At 36.4% G+C, this 19,336-nt stretch overlaps 1 pseudogene; it reads left to right on the top strand.

Moving 5' to 3' along the window:
- The first annotated feature begins 225 nt into the window (after nucleotides 1-225).
- Nucleotides 226-352, top strand: LOC125117152 (uncharacterized; annotated as a pseudogene).
- The last annotated feature ends 18,984 nt before the right edge of the window (nucleotides 353-19,336 follow it).

Below are 19,336 nucleotides of genomic sequence, written 5' to 3'. Positions count from 1 at the left end.
TTAGGAAAACAAAACCATTGTTAAACACTTTAATATCTACCTGCATATCTATAAGTATGATGATAATTACCTATTCAATAAAAGAGTATCTTCAGCCACTACAATGAAGTACCTGAGTTTGAGGTACTGCAAAGCAAGAATGAATTTTTACATTCATTAATTCAGGTCTCCTATTTTATACTACTTTGCATGAAGCTCATGGGAGTTCTCAAAATATCCTGACTTATCGCTTCTCGGCCTTTTGGCTAAGATCAAGTGTAGTATCAAAATATCCTGACTTATGTTTTCCCCCATCACCAATCTTTGTTGTTTCTATCCACTAGATCATAAATATTGTTTAGAAACAGCAAATATAAGGACATCATCTTTTCTGAATACATACTTACCTAATAATACATCATGACCTGTTGGTTCACGAGCGACAGAGAGAAAGTCCCTGAGATACACATAGGCTTCCCCATTCCAACACCAAATCTGTCCTCTGTGAATGCTGTTGGCTGCTTTCTGAAGTGCAAGGTAAATAGAGAAATGTTTAGGTAAATAGAGCTGCACAAAAATAAACACTGGTAATGGAATGTAGGGTTCATCCATGGAGTTAGTGATTTGTGGAATATCAGATTCATTTAAAAATAAGCTGTGTGCTCCTTTCATTTGCTGTGCTGTTGATAGCATTTGCTTTATTAAGAATGAATGTGTTGTTCTTATCACTTGAAAATGATTCTTGCTTCTGAACTCCAAAATTTTAGGATAATCTTTTGAATCGTGTGGGGATGTACTGAACCCTAGTCTATACTGTGGCCTAATTGCCCTTTGAGCCCCATGCCTAAGCAACAGCTGAATTGTTTTCACTATTCATTGATAATAGAAACCTACAGAAGACTATCAATATAGTTTGTACCATGTGAATAAGCATCTACAAGTGCTTGCACTGTTCTGTTTAAAAGATTGCAAAAAAGAATATGCTTCAAGGTTCTGGAGCAGGGTTTTCAGCTGGAAGTGTTGTTGGTTTTCACGTCCTGCCTCCTGTGATGACTGAGGGAGTTAGTTCACAAACTCTTGCCCATTTATATTTCAGTAAAACTCTCAAGTCCAATAGAAAAACTTCTGCCAAGGATGCCAGGAATCTGGGGTGTATAGATTGATACTCAGCATGTGAGGGCAACCACCTTAAGAATAGCAGGTACTTTCACTGGTTAAAAAAAAAAAAAAAAAAAAAACAGGAATCCTTTAAGCCTCTTTTTGGAACAAGTTTTGAAAAAAGCTTTTCTGGAAAATGCTCTTTTCATATATCTAAACACCTTTCAGAATTACCAGACGTCAGCATGATTTTTACCAAGCCCTTTACAATGATGGAATATTTTTTACACATTTTCCTGTAGGCTAGACTGTACCTCCCACAAATAAAATCAAGGAGTGCCTGCATATTGCCTTAACCTGAAAATGTCTTGGGGTTACAGTTATGACATGTCCTCACTCAAAGAGATTAGAGCATCAGACTTAAAATAAGCTGGCAACAGAATCCAAAAAGAACACATGCAAAAAATTGTAAGACTGTAAAAACCCCAGGGACCAGAAGAACAAGCAAGATCTTGTCCCTTTGCCTACCTAAGGCAAAAGAGGAATCATTCCCAATGGAAAAAGAAATGAACCTCAACCCCAGATCTTCATTTCAGAGCCTCATTTTGAGAGCTCTGAAGTTAAAAACAAGTATCTAATCACACTTATTTTTGCCAACTGGTCTGCAGAATCATGCCCCATAGTGGAAAACAGCCCAGCTACTCCCATCATCTGCATGTGTGGGAATGTCTGAAAAGGTAGAAACATGCTCATTAATTCACTCTCTCTTCACACTCACAAAACATTGAGAGTCTAACCCAAACTGGAAGCAGTTCATACAACACTAGAAGGGAAGTGTTCTAGCTCTTCTGTGGAGGGCTCTAGATATCATCTATACCTTGTGATTTAGGGAAAACCAATCTAAAATACCCTTCTAACCATCCTCCTCTTCTCTTCCCTCTTTGTTACTTTCATGATTTCCCCCCCTTTTTTTTAAACTATTTTTTTCCTCATACTTCTCGTCAGTTCTCTTTTTCCTCACTTCTCTCCTCATTCCACTTTGAATATTCTCTGAACCCTTACAGGGGGCTGCATGCTAGATCTCACCCTGCAGATGCAGAGATAAATACACTGGGGTGTGACTGAGGGGAGAGAGGGGGAGGTAACAGGTCTGGTTTTCAATATGTTGAGTTTGAAGTGCCAGCAGGACATCCATGAAGGTAAACAGTAGTAAATGAGAAGAATACTAACCAGGAGCTGGAGAGAGATTTTATTGAATGTCTTTTATACTCTAGGTGCTATGTTTGCTGTTGGGAATACAGAGAAAAGGTCAAACCCAGCCCATTCCTCCGAACCCTGTAAGGAAACAAAGTGTTGGATGTGTTTCAAGAAAATTCAAGTGTTAGAGGTGCAGAAAGAAAAGTATGGGCGGGTGCTGAGGAAGTACAGAGGACAAGGGGTCAGAGGTACCACAGATGGGGGAAGGGAGTCAAGTCAGACCCTCAGTTTTGTTAAGCCCGTGAGCCAGGATGGTGTCCATGGCGTTAAATTTGGGGTTGGCCCTTGAAGCTCTGTTGATATCAAATTGTTCCAGCCAGTCTTGCCCATGGAGTGTTAGCTATTCTGATTTGTGTCCTTCTTTCTCTAACTGGGTACTGATCTCTGAGTAGCAGAACAGTCTCCACCTTTATATGGGGAGGGGAAATCCATGGCTACCTGCAAAGCCTCCTTCCTAAGTTAAAAGAAGCCAGAATTTTTTTAGCTTTATTGTCAGGCTTAACACTCTACTGATTTTGCAAAATAGCTAAAGCTTTCTTGCATTTCTTCCCATGGATTTCCTGGGCCCTAGAACAAGCCTGAGGGTATGTTCTGGGATGATAAAGCTGGCAGTCTGATGAGCTGCAAGAACTTCCTGGGAATACAAGTAGGTCATTACTATGGAGATTTTCTGTCATGTGAGATCACATGAAATTAACTTTCCATTTCAGAAACCTTGTCCAGCTTTTGTGATGAAATCCCCTTTGACTATCAGCTTATCAGGTCTTGGAACTACCCTACACTCTACCCCACCCCCAGCCCCATTTGTCTGAGCATCATAGACAATTCTCCAGTCTTTCATCACCTTCCCATTTGTGTGTCTCTCTCCTCACCTAAAAAATCCTCATAGGTGATTAAATAAGTTAAGTTTAATGTAGATGACTTAACTCACCCAGTCTTTTCTCAGATGCCTGAGTTAACCCAGACAAACCAAAAATGGAAAACCAAAGGCTATATACATGCTGCATTTTTATCCCTTTAAAGGAAAGTGCTTTTCCTGTGCCAAGAACATTGCTCTCTACCCACAAGTTATCCCTAAGAAAACAGGCAGCCTTGGATATGGGTGTAGCTTCTATATATAGTAAATCAATATGGCTACCATCAACTGAGATGTTTCTTCTCAGTCTGGGTTTGTTTTTCCAGGTTTTCAATTTAGATTGTTGGCATCCTCCCCAAACTACTTATTAAAATGTTGTTAAGTATGGTAATACATTATTAATTGATCACTTCTTGAACTTGATTTATGATACTCTTGAAGCTACATAGCATTATTATGAAATACTTATATTGAAGTTAAAGTGGTTTCTTGTTAGTTCTGGGGAAAAAGAAGGACCCATTATTGGATATTTCTTTATCTCATTTTTTGCCATTTAAAATTTTAATTAAAACCTCTAGCTACAAGCCAAAGAGGTGGAATATTTGAGATAATCACAAATGATTAAATTTTAGTAACTCATTTCAGGTACTCTTCCTGCTGTGGCTGTTTTATTGAATATAGATGAAATGAATACAGTCTGATAAATGTAAGGTAGATGGCAAAAAAATTACCTTATAAAACATTTGATTTTATGCCACACTAACTATCCTGCTCTTTCAAATATCCTACTAGCATGTAGGATAGCTGCCTATTTCTTACTTTCAAAAGAAAAGAATCGAGTGGTAAAAAATCATCAAGAACAGGTTATTCTGTTTAAGTTGATAATTGAGAATTGTTAAAATTTACACATGATTTTAATGGCACAGATTTGGGCCACAAATTTTTGATAATTCTTCAGGTTCCTCAGTATTTAGAATAGGTGTGCATCTTAAACAACTTTCCCAAATGCTATAGCAAAAGAAAGCAAACAGGAGATCTGTATCCTAGTCATGACTATGCCATTAATTACCTTCACTGACTGACTTAGTTTATTTGGGTCTCCAGGGTTCTCATTCGCATAACTGTTAGTTGATTTCTAAGACCACTTTGAGTGCCAAGATTTTATGATATTATTATTAGAACTTTGCCAGTTTTTAACTAAAATTAGTCTCAAAAGATCTAGCATTTTCTGAGAATATTTCATCTCTTCTTGGTGTTGGTAAAAACTAGATGTCCATGTTGTCTTCACATTTGAGTCTTTACATTTGAGTGAATCGCTCTCAACCTTTGTAAATGTAAATATCTCTTCTTAAGGTCAAACTATTTTGTAATAGTTTCACATGATGATGCTTGTACTTTTGGAATCAATTGATTGAAAAGTTAGGCAATGCCCGAGGGGTACTTTGACTCCATTAACATTAAAAATGGATTTGTATTATTCACAACAGCATCTACATATATTTAGAGAATACTATTACTTATTATGTATCTGTATTTGGAGAAAACTGTTACTTATTATTGGGTATCAGTTAGGATGCTTTTGACTCCAATAACCAACTCACACTGGCTTAAATGATAACGAAGTTTATGCTCTAATATGCTGGGGACCAGAGATGGGGTGGCTCCACGTCCGTTTATTCAGGTGCTCAGTGCTGGCACTGAGAAGCAAGGATGTTTTCAACTCTCATCACTTCACTGAGGAGGTTTTGCCCTTGTGGCTGTAGTGCTTAAGCAAGGTCCTGAAAAAGAAAAGGGGTCTGTTTTTGTCTCCTTAGAAGCAACAAACCTTCCTTAAAATCCCTGGACAGGTTTTCTTCATGTATCAATGGCCAGGAATACACTTATTTCCTTCAACAAATCCATCACTAACAAGGGCAATGGATTAAGAAGAGGAACAGTTTGGGGGAGGAATAAGGGGGCAAACATCATGACCACTCTCACAGATAATACATTATCAGTAGACACTGTGTGCTGTGCACAGAGCTGTGGTAATAACTCCACATGTACTGCCCACTTCTAGAAATCCTTGGTCAGGTCTCTCTATGAGATCATAAGTCCATTAACACTCTCCACACTACTGATGATTTGTATTCTTCTGTGGGGAAAGAAAAATGAAATGAATAGTTCTGAAGTAAATCACCCCAACTTGTGTGTGCATCTTTCCTAAAGGACAAATCTCAAATATTGCAATAAATAGAACATGTCCTGCTTTCTTACTATTTTGTGTTGCCACTGGAAAAAAAAAAAAAAGAAAAGAAATCTGCCCACTTAACCAGTCTCAATCTCAAATGAGATCACAGGGGTTATGGTTAGATATCATCACTGCCAATCATTTCTGCCACAAGAGTGGTAATAAAAGAAGTCAGAACACTTCTTTTTGAAGCAGTTACCTGACAGCAGACAAAACTGAATGCATCTGCTCCCAGTCAAAAAGTATGTATTTCCAGAACAGCTAGAGAAGAAAGAAAGAGAAGGAAGAAAGTAAGAAAAGAAGAAAGGAAGGAAGAAAGAAAGAAATCTCACTAGCAGGAGGCTGAAATACGTAAGAAGAAAAATTGGAACTATGTTAAGTATTGTATTGTTAAGATAATAAAGCAACAGTGGAGCAACACTTTGATTGGCTAAGTCTCTTGTTGTCCTAAAATTCCCACTCTTTTTTTAATTTTAGGACTTCCACATATGCCTGAAATGTACAAAGCCAAAATGAGCATATTTCTTACTCTAGCAACAATAAATATCCAGATGAAATATAAAATCATGAATTACCTCGAACCTGAGTTTGCATGACAATCAAGCAGCCTAAAACTAAGGAAAAGTAGGCCTTTCTCCCAGGATACAGAACATGTGTACTGGTCACATGTAGCAAGACATGAGCAAAAGACCCAGCCATCTTACAAGGAGGTAAGAAAAATTCAGTTCAAAGTTTTAATCAATTTCAACAATCTTTTTTCAAGTGTATATGAAACATTCATGAAGGAAGACTTTTTTCCAGGATATAAAACAAACCTCAACAAATTTAAATGAATTGCAGTCATGTCAATTATGTTCTTTGACCACAACAAAGTGAAACTAGAAATTAATAACATAGGATATTTGGTAAATTTCCCCAAATATTTTTAAATTACATAATGCATCAAAAAAGAAGTCAGAAGGGAAATTAAAAGATATCTTAAATCACATGAAAGGAAACACAGCATATAAAAGTTTCTGGGATACAGGAGTTCCCATCATAGCTCAGTGGAAACGAATCTGACTAGGAACCATAAGATTGTGGGTTTGATCCCTGGCCTCACTCAGTGGGTTAAGGATCTGGCATTGCTATGAGCTGTGTTGTAGGTCACAGATGTGGCTCAGATCCTGCATTGCTGTGGCTGTGGCACAGGCCAGTAGCTATAGCTCCAATTCGACCCCTAGCCTGGGAACCTCCATATGCCATGGGTACAGCCGTAAAAAGAAAAAAAAATTGTGGGATACAGCACATACTTAGAATATTTAGCAGCAAAGTTTATATTAGATGAGAAGAAAGATCTCAAACCAGTTATCTAAGCTTTCATCTTAAGAAACAATAAACAAAACTAGAATCAAGCAGAAGGGAGGAAATAATAAAAGAGCAGAAATGAATGAAATTGCAAATATAAAGACAGTAGAGACTTCTGGTTTCCAGTTCTGCATAGAAGGAGTCATCATTCTATCCTAACAAGTAAAAATGTGAATAAACTGAAAAATTAACAATTTTATTGGATTCCTAAGAGAGGGGAGGGCACAGGGCAAATCACTGCCCCCAAGACTGGAGAGACAGATAGATGAACACAGGGAGCCAAAGCTCGTGAGCAGAGACCACCCCAGAAATCAGTGCTGGAGTATGAAATCCTGAACTCTAACAAATAAACTGCTAGAAACTCAGTGTGGACAACACTGAGAGATTTGAAAACTCCAGGGGGACCTAGTCATAGGGGTCCCCACAATATTGTGAGATTAACCTCCAGGTACTTGACCATATTCCTTTGGTAAATATAGGAGAAACTCTCCCCCCCCCCGCCTTTCATCAGGAGGAGGAGAAAAGGAACCATGCTGAAATACACCAGAGCACTCTGTTCTTATCAAGGCCTGTCCTCAGGAAAAACTAGTTTACTACAGTTTAACCTGCTGGAGTATTATTATGAGCCTAACTGATCTGGGAAAGGGAAATAACCAATACCAGTCAACTCTATTCAGTCTCACCTAAATGGGGAGAAGAAAACAGAAACATTTGTAAAATTCACAGTGCAGAGGCATAGACTTACTAAAAACACAATCACAGGACTATAGACCACTCCCCCTCCCCAATACCTCACCACCACATTACTAAGGATGAACTACATTTTTATAGCACTTCCTTTTACCTGGTACATCATGTCAAGCTATTAAGAAAAAATTACAAGGCAGACTAAAGTGCAAAACACACAATTTGAAAAATCAGACAAGCATTAGAACTAGATATGACAGGGATGTCAGAATCATCAGACTGGGAGTTCCCATTGTGGCTCAGTGGAAATGAATCTGACTAGTATCCATGAGGATGCAGTTTCAATCCCTGGCCTCACTCAGTGGGTTAAGGATCTGATGTTGCAGTGAACTGTGGTGTAGGTCATAGATGTGGCTCAGATCTGACATTACTGTGGCTATGGCGTAGGTTGGTGGCTACAGCGCCAATTCAACCCCTACCCTGGTATCCTCCATATGCCACAGGTGATGTGGCCCTAAAAAAACAAAACAAAACAAAAGTATTATCATACTGGAAACTTAAAATTACCATGATTAATATGTTATGGGCTCTAACGGATAAAGTAGACAATATACAAGAATAGATGTGCAGTATAGGCAGAGAGATAGAAATCCAGAGGAAGAACCAAAAGGAAATCCTGGAGATTTAAAAACAACAACAACAACACTGTAACAGAAATAACACCTTTGATGGACTTATTAGTAGACCAGACACAGCTGAGGAAAGACTCTCCGAGCTAGAGGATATATCAGTAGGCGTCTCAAAAACAGAAAAGCAAAGAGAGCAAAGAATGAAAAATACAGGGCTGAGAGAAAATTACAAAAGGTATAAAATATATATGATGGGAATACCAGAAGGATAATAAAGAGGGAAAGGAGCAGAAGAAATATTTAGAGCAATAATGGCTGAGAACTTCCACAAATTCTTGTCAGACACAAAACCACAGATTCAAGTGGCTCAGAGGTCACCAGGCCAGATAAATGCCAAAAAGACAGAGGCACATCATTTTCAAACTACAGAAAATGAAAGATAAAGAAAAAATCCTGAAATAAGTCAGAAGGAAAAAGCACCTTACCATACAGAGAAACAAAGAATTTTATATGACTTCTCAGAAACCATGCAATGAGTGGAGTGCAGTATATAGTGTTAAAAGAAAAAAATCCCCAACAACCAACAGTTCTGTACCCTGTGAAATTATCTTTCAAAAGTGAAGAAGAAATAAAGACTTTCTCAAAAAAACAGTAATTGAGGGACTGAGATGCCAATAGACCTGCCTTCCAAAAATGTTAGAAGTTCTTTAGAGAGAAGGAAAACTATATAAGTCGGAAACTTAAAATAAGGAATAAGGAAGAGCATCAAAAAAGGAATAGGGAAGGTAAAATTAAAACATCTGGGACTTTCTGACTCCACAATCTAGAGGAAACCCTTGCTTCTTTGAGCCTTACCCCAAACCATTCAGTGCAAACCCAAACCCTGTGGAATGCCTTGCCTGACACCTTTTTTTTTTTTCTTTTTAGGGCTGCACTGGTGGTATATGGAGGTTCCCAGGCTAGATGTTTAATGGGAGCTGTAGCCATTGGACTATGCCACAGCCACAGCAATGCCAGATCCAAGCCACATCTATGACCTACATCACAGCTCACAGCACTGCTGGATCCCGGACCAGCTGATTGAGGCCAGGGATGGAACTTGCAACCTCAAGGTTCCTAGTCGGATTCGTTTCCCCTGGGTCAGGATGGGAACTCCCTTTCTATTGAGATGACTTGTGGTCCCCTGTGGTGTGTGAACAGCCTTTTACAACTTTTAAGCTACAAGCTGAATAATGGCTCCCAGGACATCCAAGTACTCTTTCTCAGGCCCTGTGAAGATGTTATTTTATATGGCAAAAAGGACTCTGTAGATGTGATGGAGTTGAGGATTTTAAGATGGGAAGAGGAGCCTAGATTATCCAGGTGGGTCCAATGATGTAATCACAAGCATCTTTTTAAGAGGGAGGGGAGTGGGAGAGCTCCTGCTACTACAGAGATGGGAGGCAACATGATGACCGCAGCAAAATGTTATGCTTCTGGCTATAAAGATGGAAAAATATCCAGGAACAAAGGGATACAAGTAAAAGCTCTAGTAAATGGAGAGAGCAAGGAAATGAATTCTTCCCTAAAACCTCCAGAGGGAAAGTAGCCCAGGCAAAATTATGATTTCTGACCAGTGAAACTGCTTTTGGATTTCTCACCTCCAGAACTGTAAGTGATTAAATGTGTGTTGCTTTAAATTAGCAAGTTTGTGGTACTTTGTAACAGTAGCCATAGAAAACTAATGCATTTATCTCATTTAAGCCTATAAAGCTCTCAGCTTCCCTCTATAGAATGATATACCTGTACATTCAAATTTTCATTTTGTTTTCATTTTCATTTGGTTCAAAATTTTTTCTAATTTACTTTGTGATTTTTTTAAAACTTGATTTTTGTGTTATTTAAAGTTGTGTGGAACAATTTCAAAACACTTAGGAATTTTCTAGACACGGTTTAGATACTGATTCTTTTTTTGTTGTTTTTAATAACTTTTTTGAGGTATAGTTGATATATAATATGTTACAGGTGTATAATATAGTGATTCACAAATTTTAAAGGTTATACTCAAAGTTATCATAAGATATTGGCTATATTCCCTGTGTTGTACGATATGTCTTATAGCTTATTTTATACACACTAGTCTGTACCTCTTGATCCCCTACCTCTATTTTACCCCTCCCCCATTCCCTCCGCAAATGATACAAATTTGTTGTCTATTAGATTCTGATTAATTTAACATATCTGTATTCAGAACACATATTCTGTATAATTTCAGTGCTGTATTTCAGTGTGATTTGAAATTTATTGAGATTTATTTTATGGCTTAGCATTTGTTTTGATGAAAGTTCTTTGCATACTTAAATTGAACGTTTTCTGTTACTACTAGGTATAGTGTTCTATAAATGTCAATTAAATCAAGTTAACAGTGTTTTTCAAATATTCTATATTCTTAGAGACTATTTCTTGTTCTATCAATTATTGAAAGAGAAGTGTTAAAATAACTGTAGTTATATTTTTTGTCTCCTCAAACCATTGCATGAATATTTAGTTTGTCATAACTTCTTAACTAGTTGACCAAATTGACTAGTAGACCACTTGGATGGGGGGAGTTAATCATGTGTAATTGATTAACAATGTCATGTTCATTTCAGGTGTACAGCAAAATGATTCATCTATACATGTATATGTGTATGGGTGTGTGTGTGTGTGTGTGTGTGTGTGTGTGTGTATGGGGGTGTGTGTGTATATATATTTTCAGATTCTTTCTAAAATTTCATTGTTAGTTTCAAGAGTATAACAAAGTGAATCAGTTATACATGTACATATAGCCATTCTTTTTCAGACTCTTTTCTCATATAGGTTACTACAGAATATTGAGTAGATTTCCCTGTGTTATACAGTAGGTCCTTATTGGTTATCTATTTTATATATAGTAACATGCATATTTTAATCTCAACCTCATTTCATTTATTCCTCCTCTCCTTTTCCCTTTGGTAACCATAAGGTTGTTTTTTATGTCTGTGCATCTATTTCTGTTTTGTAAATAAGTTCATTTTTATCTTTTTTTTTAGATTCCACATAAATATCATATGATATTTGTCTTTCTCTGTCCAGCTTACTTAGTATAATAATCTCTAGATCCATCCATGTTGCTGCAAATGGTATTGTTTCATTCTTTTCTATGACGGAGTAGTATTACATTGTATAAATATATCTTCTTTATCCATTCATCTGTAATGGACATTTCGGTTGCTTCCATGTCTTGGCTATGGTAAATGGTGCTGCTATAAACATTGGGGTGCATATATTTTTTGAATTATGGTTTTCTCTGGATATATGTCCAGTAGTGGGATTGCAGGATCACTTATTAGCTCATTTTTAGCTTTTTAAGGAACCTCCATAATGTTCTCCATAGTGGTTCTCCATTGGTGTTCCTACCACCAGCATAGGAAGGTTTCTTTTTCTCCACACCCTCTCCAGCATTTATTATTTGTAGACTTTTTGATGGTGGTGATTCTGGCCAGTATGAAGTGACACCTCATTGTAGTTTTTATTTGCATTTAACTAATAATTAGTGGTGTTGATCATTTTTTCGTGTGCCTGTTGGCTATCTGTATGTCTTCTTTGGAGAAATATCTATTTATATATTCTGTCCATTTTCTGATTAGTTTGTTTTTCTAAGCTGTGTGAGATGTTTTTATATTTTGGAGATTAATCTCTTGTCAGTCGTGTTATTTGCAAATATCTTCTCCCATTCTGTAGGTTGTCTTTTCATTTTGTTTATGTTCCTTTGCTGTGCAAAAGGTCATAAGTTTAATTAAGTCCCATTTGTTTATTTTTTTTTTATTTCCATTACTTTAGATGTATCCAAAAAGATACTGCTGCAATTTATGTCAAAGAGTCACCCCTCACATAATATGAGATTTGATTATATCGCAAGTGTACCCCTTCTACCACCTCATTGTGGTTTATTCTTTTGTCTTTGGTGGGAGAATATATATTTGGGTATGTTTCAGACTTTCACATCAGTTATTATACAGCAGTTAGTTGTGATTTTGGTGTGCTCATGAGAGGAGATGAGCTCAAAGTTCCTTCTATTCTGCCATCTTGCCTCCAGTCAATGGAGAGAGTTTCTAACAATAGTCTCTTTGAATGTCAGTGATCTAAATGCACCAGTTGAAATACAGAGATTGTTAATAGTTCAAAACGCAAGATCAACTGTATGTTGTTGACAAGAAACCCACTTTCAGTATAAAGATGCATATAGACTAGAGTTATAGATGAAAGATAAAATGAAGAAGAAAAATATACCATGGTAACATTAATCTAAAGAAAACAAGCATAGCTATATTAATTTAAGACAGAAAAGACTTCAATGCAAGGAAAATTATCAGGTATAAAGAAGAGCATTAGATAATAATAAATAAGTCAACTATAGAAAAAGGCATGACAATTCTTATTGTGTGTGTGTGCCTAAAAGCATCAAACCACATGATGCAAACATTAATAGAATTACAAAGAAAAATAAATTAATTGTCTATCATAGTTGGAGACTTCAGCACTCTTCTATCAGAAATGGACAAATCCAACCTGCAGAAAACCAGTAACAACATAATTGAATTTAGCAATATAAACAATCAGCTGGATGCCACTGATGTCTATAGACTACCTCATCCAAAAACAACAAAAACACATCTTTCCCAAGCTCACATGGAACACCCACCAGAATAGACCACATTCTAGAACATAAAGCACACCTTAATATATATAAAATAGAAATTTATAGGGAGTTCCTTCTATGGCACAGAGGGTTATGAATCCGACTGCAGAAGCTCAGGTCAATGCAGGAGCAGGGTGTTTGATGCCTGGCCTGGTACATTGCATTAAAGGATTTGGCATTGGTGCAGCTGTGCCATAGGTCACAGCTGCTGCTCTAACTCAGTCCCTACCCTGGAAACCTTCATATTCTCTGGGTGCAACCATAAAATAAAACTAAATAATAAGTAAATAATATAATGTCTGTTTGTTTGTTTATGTCTGCAATTGTGGCATATGGAAGTTCCCAGGCTAGGAGTCAAATCAGAGGTGCAGCTGCTGGCCTATGCCACAGCCACAGCAGAGCCAGATCTGAGCCAGACTGGCAACCTACACTGCAGCTTGCAGCAACCCACATCCTCACAGATACTGTGTCAGATTCTTAACCAGCTAAGCCACAATAGAAACTCCTTATAATGTCTGTTCTTAATGACAATGGAATCAAACTAGAAATCAGTTATAGAAACATAACTGGAAAACCCAAAAATACATGGAAATTTAATGATATGCTTCTAAATAACACATGAATCAAAGAACAAATCTTAAGATACATTTTAAAATATTTAAACTAGACGACCTATGAAATGGGAGAAAACAGTTTCAAATGATGCAACTGACAAGGGCTTAATCTCTAAAATATACAAACAACTCATATAACTCAACAGCAAAAAACCCAACAACCCAATTGAAAAGTGGGCAAAAGACCTGAGTAGACATTTCTCCAAAGAAGATATACAGATGTCCAGCAGGCACATGAAAAATTGCTCAACATCACTGATTATTAAAGAAATGCAAATCAAAACTACTGTGAGGACCACCTCACACCAGTTGGAATAGCCATCATTAACAAGTCCACAAATAACAAATGCTGGAGGGGGTGTGGAGAAAAGGGAACTCTCTGGCACTGTTGGTGGGAATGTAAGCTGGTACAACCGCTATGGAAAAGAGTATGGAGATACCTTAGAAAACTATGTATAGAACAACCATATGACCCAGCAACCCCACTCTTGGGCATATAGCTGGACAAAAACACATGCACTTTCTAGAAAAAGAAACATGCACTCGCATGTTCATTGCAGCACTATTCACAATAGACAAGACATGGAAACAATCCAAATGTCCATCGTCAGATGATTGGATTAGGAAGATGTGGTATATATACACAATGGAATACTACTCAGCCATAAAAAACAATAAAATAATGCCATTTGCAGTAACATGGATGGAACTAGAGACTCTCATACTGAGTGAAGTAAGTCAGAAAGAGAAAGACAAATACCATATGATATCACTTAGATCTGGAATCTAATATTTGGCACAAATAAACCTTTCCACAGAAAAGAAACTCATGGACTTGGAGAACAGACTTGTGGTTGCCAAGGGGGAGGGGGAGGGGGAGTGAGTGGGATAGACTGGGAGTCTGGGGTTAATAGATGCAAACCATTGCATTTGGAATGGATAAGCAATGAGATCCCACTAAATAGCATAGGTAACTATATCTAGTCACTTGTGATGGAGCATGATGGAGGATAAGGTGAGAAAAAGAATGTACATATGTATGTATGACTGGGTCACTTTGCTGTACAGTAGAATACTGACAGAATAAACAAACTATAATGGAAAAAATAAAAATCACTTAAAAATAAAATATTTAAACTAGATGAAAATGAAAACACAACTTAGGAAATTTTGTCATATGCAATGAAAGCACTCTTTGAAGGAAATTTATAGCATTGAATGCATATGTTAGTAGAAAAGAAAAATCTGAAATAAATCATCTAATTTTTCACCTTAGGAAAATAGAAAAAGAAAAGCAAATAAAATCCAGAGAAAGCAGAAAGAAGGAAGACTAAGAATTACAGCAGAAAATAATGCAATTGAAAATAGGGGGCATATATCCAGACAAAAGATTCATTCAAAAAGATACATGGACTGCTATATTCATCACAGCACTATTCACAATAAACAAGACATGGAAACAACCTAAATGTTCATCGACAGATGAATGGATTAAGAAGATGTGGTACATATATACAATGAAATACTACTCATTCTTAATCCATTTAAAAAGACAAAATAATGCCATTTGCAGCAACATAGGTGCAACTTGAAATTCTTACTCTAAGTGAAGTAAGTCATAAAGAAAAAGACAAATACCGTATGATATCAATTATATGTGGAATCTAAAATATGGCAAATATGACCCTATCTACAAAACAGAGACAGATCATGGCCATGAAGAACAAATTTGGGGTTGCCAGAGGGGAGAGGGAAGGGAGTGGGATGGTCATGGAGATTGGGGATGGTGGAGCAAACTGTTACATTTGAAATGAATGGGCAGTGGGGTGACTGGGCCACTTTACTATATGACAGAAATTGAAGAAATATTATAAATCAACTATACTTAAATTTAAAAAAAAGAAAATAGGAAATAAAGTCAAAGAAAATTGAAGTTGATTCTTTGAAAAGATCCATAAAATTGATAAGCCCCTAGTCAGTCTAAGAAAGAAAGGACATAAATAACTAATATCAAAAATGAAAAGAGGAGGCATTACTACAGATCCAATTGACATCAAAATGTTAATAAATTCTACAAAAATTCTATGACCACAAATTTTGATAACCTAGATGAAATAAATCAACTTTTTGAAAGACATGATTTGCCAAACTCACACAAGAAAAAAAAAAAAGACAATCTGAATAGGCCTATAATCATTAAAGAAATTGAATCAGTAACTAACAACCTTTCCAAAAAAAAAAAAAAAAACCATCAGGCCCGGATGAGTTCACTGGTGAATTTTACCAAACATTTAAGGAAAGAAATTATTCAAATTTTCTACAATCTCTTTTAGAGTATAGAAACAGAGGGAATACATCCTAATTTATTTTATGAAGCCAGTATTACCCTAATACCAAAATCAGGCAAAGACAGTGCAAGAAAAGAAAACTACAGACCAATATCTCTCATAAACATAGATGCAAAAAATCCTCAACAAAATATTAGCAAATCAGATTCAACAATGTATAAGAATTGTATACCATGAACAAGTGGGATTTATCCCAGGTGAGGAAACCTGGTTCAACATTCAAAAATCAATTAATGTAATCCATCATATCAACAGGCTAAAAAAAAAATCACATGATCATATCAATAGAATCAAACACATAGATTAATGAAATTATAATAGAGAGCTCAAAAATAGACCCATACTTTTGAGTAGCTGATTTTTGACAAATTTGCAAAGGCAATTCAATACAGATAATCTTTTCAACAAATGATATTAGAACAATTGGACATCCTTTTATTTTTTTAAAAAACACTTTAATCCATACCTCTCACCTGACATAAAAATTAACTCAAAATGACTCATAGATACAAATGTAAAGCTGAAAATAATAATACTTAAAGAAAAGAATATGAGAAAAATCCTTGTGAACTTGTGTCAAGCAAAGATTTCTTACACATGGCTTCAATAATATGATTTATAATAAGAAACAAAAGGTAAGTTGGACTAATCTCCAAAAAACTCTTAAGAAAATACTAAGTCTAGCCACAGATTGGCATAAAATATTTGGAAAAACACCTTTCTGATACAGCTTTGTATCCAGAATATATAAAGAATTTTATTTATTTATTTTTTTATCTTTTTAGGGCCACACCCATGTCATATGGAGGTTTCCAGGCTAGGAGTCTAATCGGAGCTATAGCCACTGCCCTACACCATGGCCATAGCAACACCAAATCTGAGCTGTGTCTGCAGCCTACACCACAGCTCACAGCAATGCTGGATCCTTAACCCACTGAGTGAGGCCAGGGATTGAACCTGCACCTTCATGGATACTAGTCAGATTCGTTTCCACTGAACCATGATGGGAACTCCCTTAATATAAAAAGAATTTTATTTTTTTTTAATTTTTAAAAATTAAATTTTTTTTTTCTTTTTAGGGCCATACCCACAGCATATGGAGGTTCCCAGGCTAGAGGATGAATTGGAGCTACAGCTGCCAGCCTACACCACAGCCTTAACCCATGGAGCAAGGCCAGGTATCTAACCCTCAATCTCATGGTTCCTAGTTTGATTCGTTTCTGCTGCGCTGCAATGAGAAATCCTAAAAAGAATTTTAAAATTTCAGTAGTTAGAAAACAATCCAATTTGAAAATGGGCAAATATTTGAACAGACACTTTACCAAAAAAGATATATGAATAGCAAATAAACACATGAAAAGACAATTCTCATCATCAGTCACCAGAGAAATGCAAGCTAAAACTATAATGAAAACCATTCCACCCTTATTAGAATGGCTAAAATCAAACAAATAAGCAGTACCTATAGCTGACAAGGATGTAGAACAATGAGAATTCTCATATCTTATTGGAGGGAAAGCAATATGGTACAAACATCTTTTAAAACAATTTGCCAGTTTCCAACCCAAGTGTCCATCAACAGATGATTGGATTAGGAAGATGTGGTATATATACACAATGGAATACTACTCAGCCATAAAAAAGAACAACATAATGCCATTTGCAGCAATATGGATGGAACTAGAGACTCTCATACTGAGTGAAATAAGTCAGAAAGAGAAAGACAAATACCATGTGATATCACTTATAACTGGAATCTAATATACAGCACAAATGAATATTTCCATTGAAAAGAAAATCATGGTCTTGGAGAATAGACTTGTGGCTGCCCAGGGGGAGAGGGAGGGAGTGGGAGGGATCAGGAGCTTGGGGTTATCGGATGCAAACTATTGCTCTTGGAATGGATTTATAATGAGATCCTGCTGTATAGCATTGAGAACTATGTCTAGATACTTACACTGCAACAGAATAATGGGAGGAAAAAAATGTATGCATGTATGTGTAACTTGGTCCCCATGCTGTACAGCAGAAATAAATAAATAAAAATTTTAAAAAATAATTTGCCAGTTTCCTATCAATAATATGTATTTATCTATGTCAGCATTCCACTCCTAGATATTTACCCAAGATAAATGGAAACATATGTTCATACAAAATCTGTACATCATGTTTATTGTAACTTTATTCATAATTGACAAAAAATCGATGTGATCCAAATATCCATCAACATATGAATGCAGAAAATTTGTATATTCAAACAATGGAGTAATAAAATAGTAATAAAAAGACAAGCTAATCATGTGCATAATGACATGGATGAATCTCAGTTGCTAAGTCAAAGAAGCCAGGTCAAAAGTCTATCCAGTGTCTGATTCCATTATATGATATTTTGGAAAAGGCAAAACTATAGGAATAGAAAACAGATTAATAGTTGTCAGGGGTTGGAAATTGGGGTGTACTACAGTGGAACACAAGGGATCTTGGGGTGTGATCGAATTGTTCTGTATCTTAAATGGGATGGTGATGATACACCTTTACGCATTTGTCAAAACTCATAGGACAGGAAAAAAAGGCGAATTTTGCAAACTTTACTAAATCTGATATACATGCAATTCTGGCAAATGGCTGAAACAACTGTTTGGTGTCCTCCAAGACACAAGCTGGCAACCAAACGGTGTAACACTAATTCAGAAACTTTTAGACGCATGTTATAATCAGTGGAATAAGTCAGTAAGTACATTAGGCAATGAGACCTGATTTTCAATGTGAGCCTATGTATGAGAGATACACCCATGAGGAGAATAGTGGTAATCACAAACTAGATAATAGGGTACGGTCTTCATCTTAATGAAGATAGTCCTTGTGTGAACATGTTTTGGGAGAACCAAGCCCGTCTTCTGAATCATGCCCTACAGTACAAAAGAACTCTCATCACCTGACACAGACCTTGCAGATTTGTGGGCTAAGAGCCAACGAAACACAGTAATAAATCCCTGTGTCAGGTGGCTTCCTGTTGTTTTGCTAAGTTGTTCTTCCTTGCTTCCCAATAGGAATCAAGCCTAATACAAATTTTAGAAAACTAGCCTACTAACATTAAATCACTTTGGAGAGCACGTCTTTGTCTGTGAATAGTACTCAACTTTTCATCTCCTTGATGCTTCTGACATACCTCCTATGTCATTTCTGAGCAAATAAAGCAATAACTTGGCTTGTCCCAGTTCTTAGAGAGGATTAACACCACCATGGTGGGCAGGTCAACGCTGACAAACAGGTAAGACTAGAAATTACCTCCTACTCACACAGGAGGATTTTGGTTTCTTCCATGAATGCAAGAAACTTTTGGAATGCAGTCATGTGTTTTCTCTGATTATGAAAGAATAGCATCTGCTAAGACCAACACTTCATATATTTTTCTTTAGGTTTATCAAAAAACAGCAATGAACCCATCTATAAATGTCGAATTATTATAAATAAGTTACTGATAATTTAGTAGGGCCTAACACGTGGTGGTTTTTAACTAATTAAATGTAGGTGTTACATTCTAACACTATCCTATTATCTTTGTATCTAAAGTCTTCAAGACAGAAAAGTA

Source organism: Phacochoerus africanus, chromosome 15 (assembly GCF_016906955.1).
Source record: "Phacochoerus africanus isolate WHEZ1 chromosome 15, ROS_Pafr_v1, whole genome shotgun sequence".
NCBI classification, from domain to species: Eukaryota; Metazoa; Chordata; class Mammalia; order Artiodactyla; family Suidae; genus Phacochoerus; species Phacochoerus africanus.
This window is presented reverse-complemented; position numbering and strand designations above follow the sequence as displayed.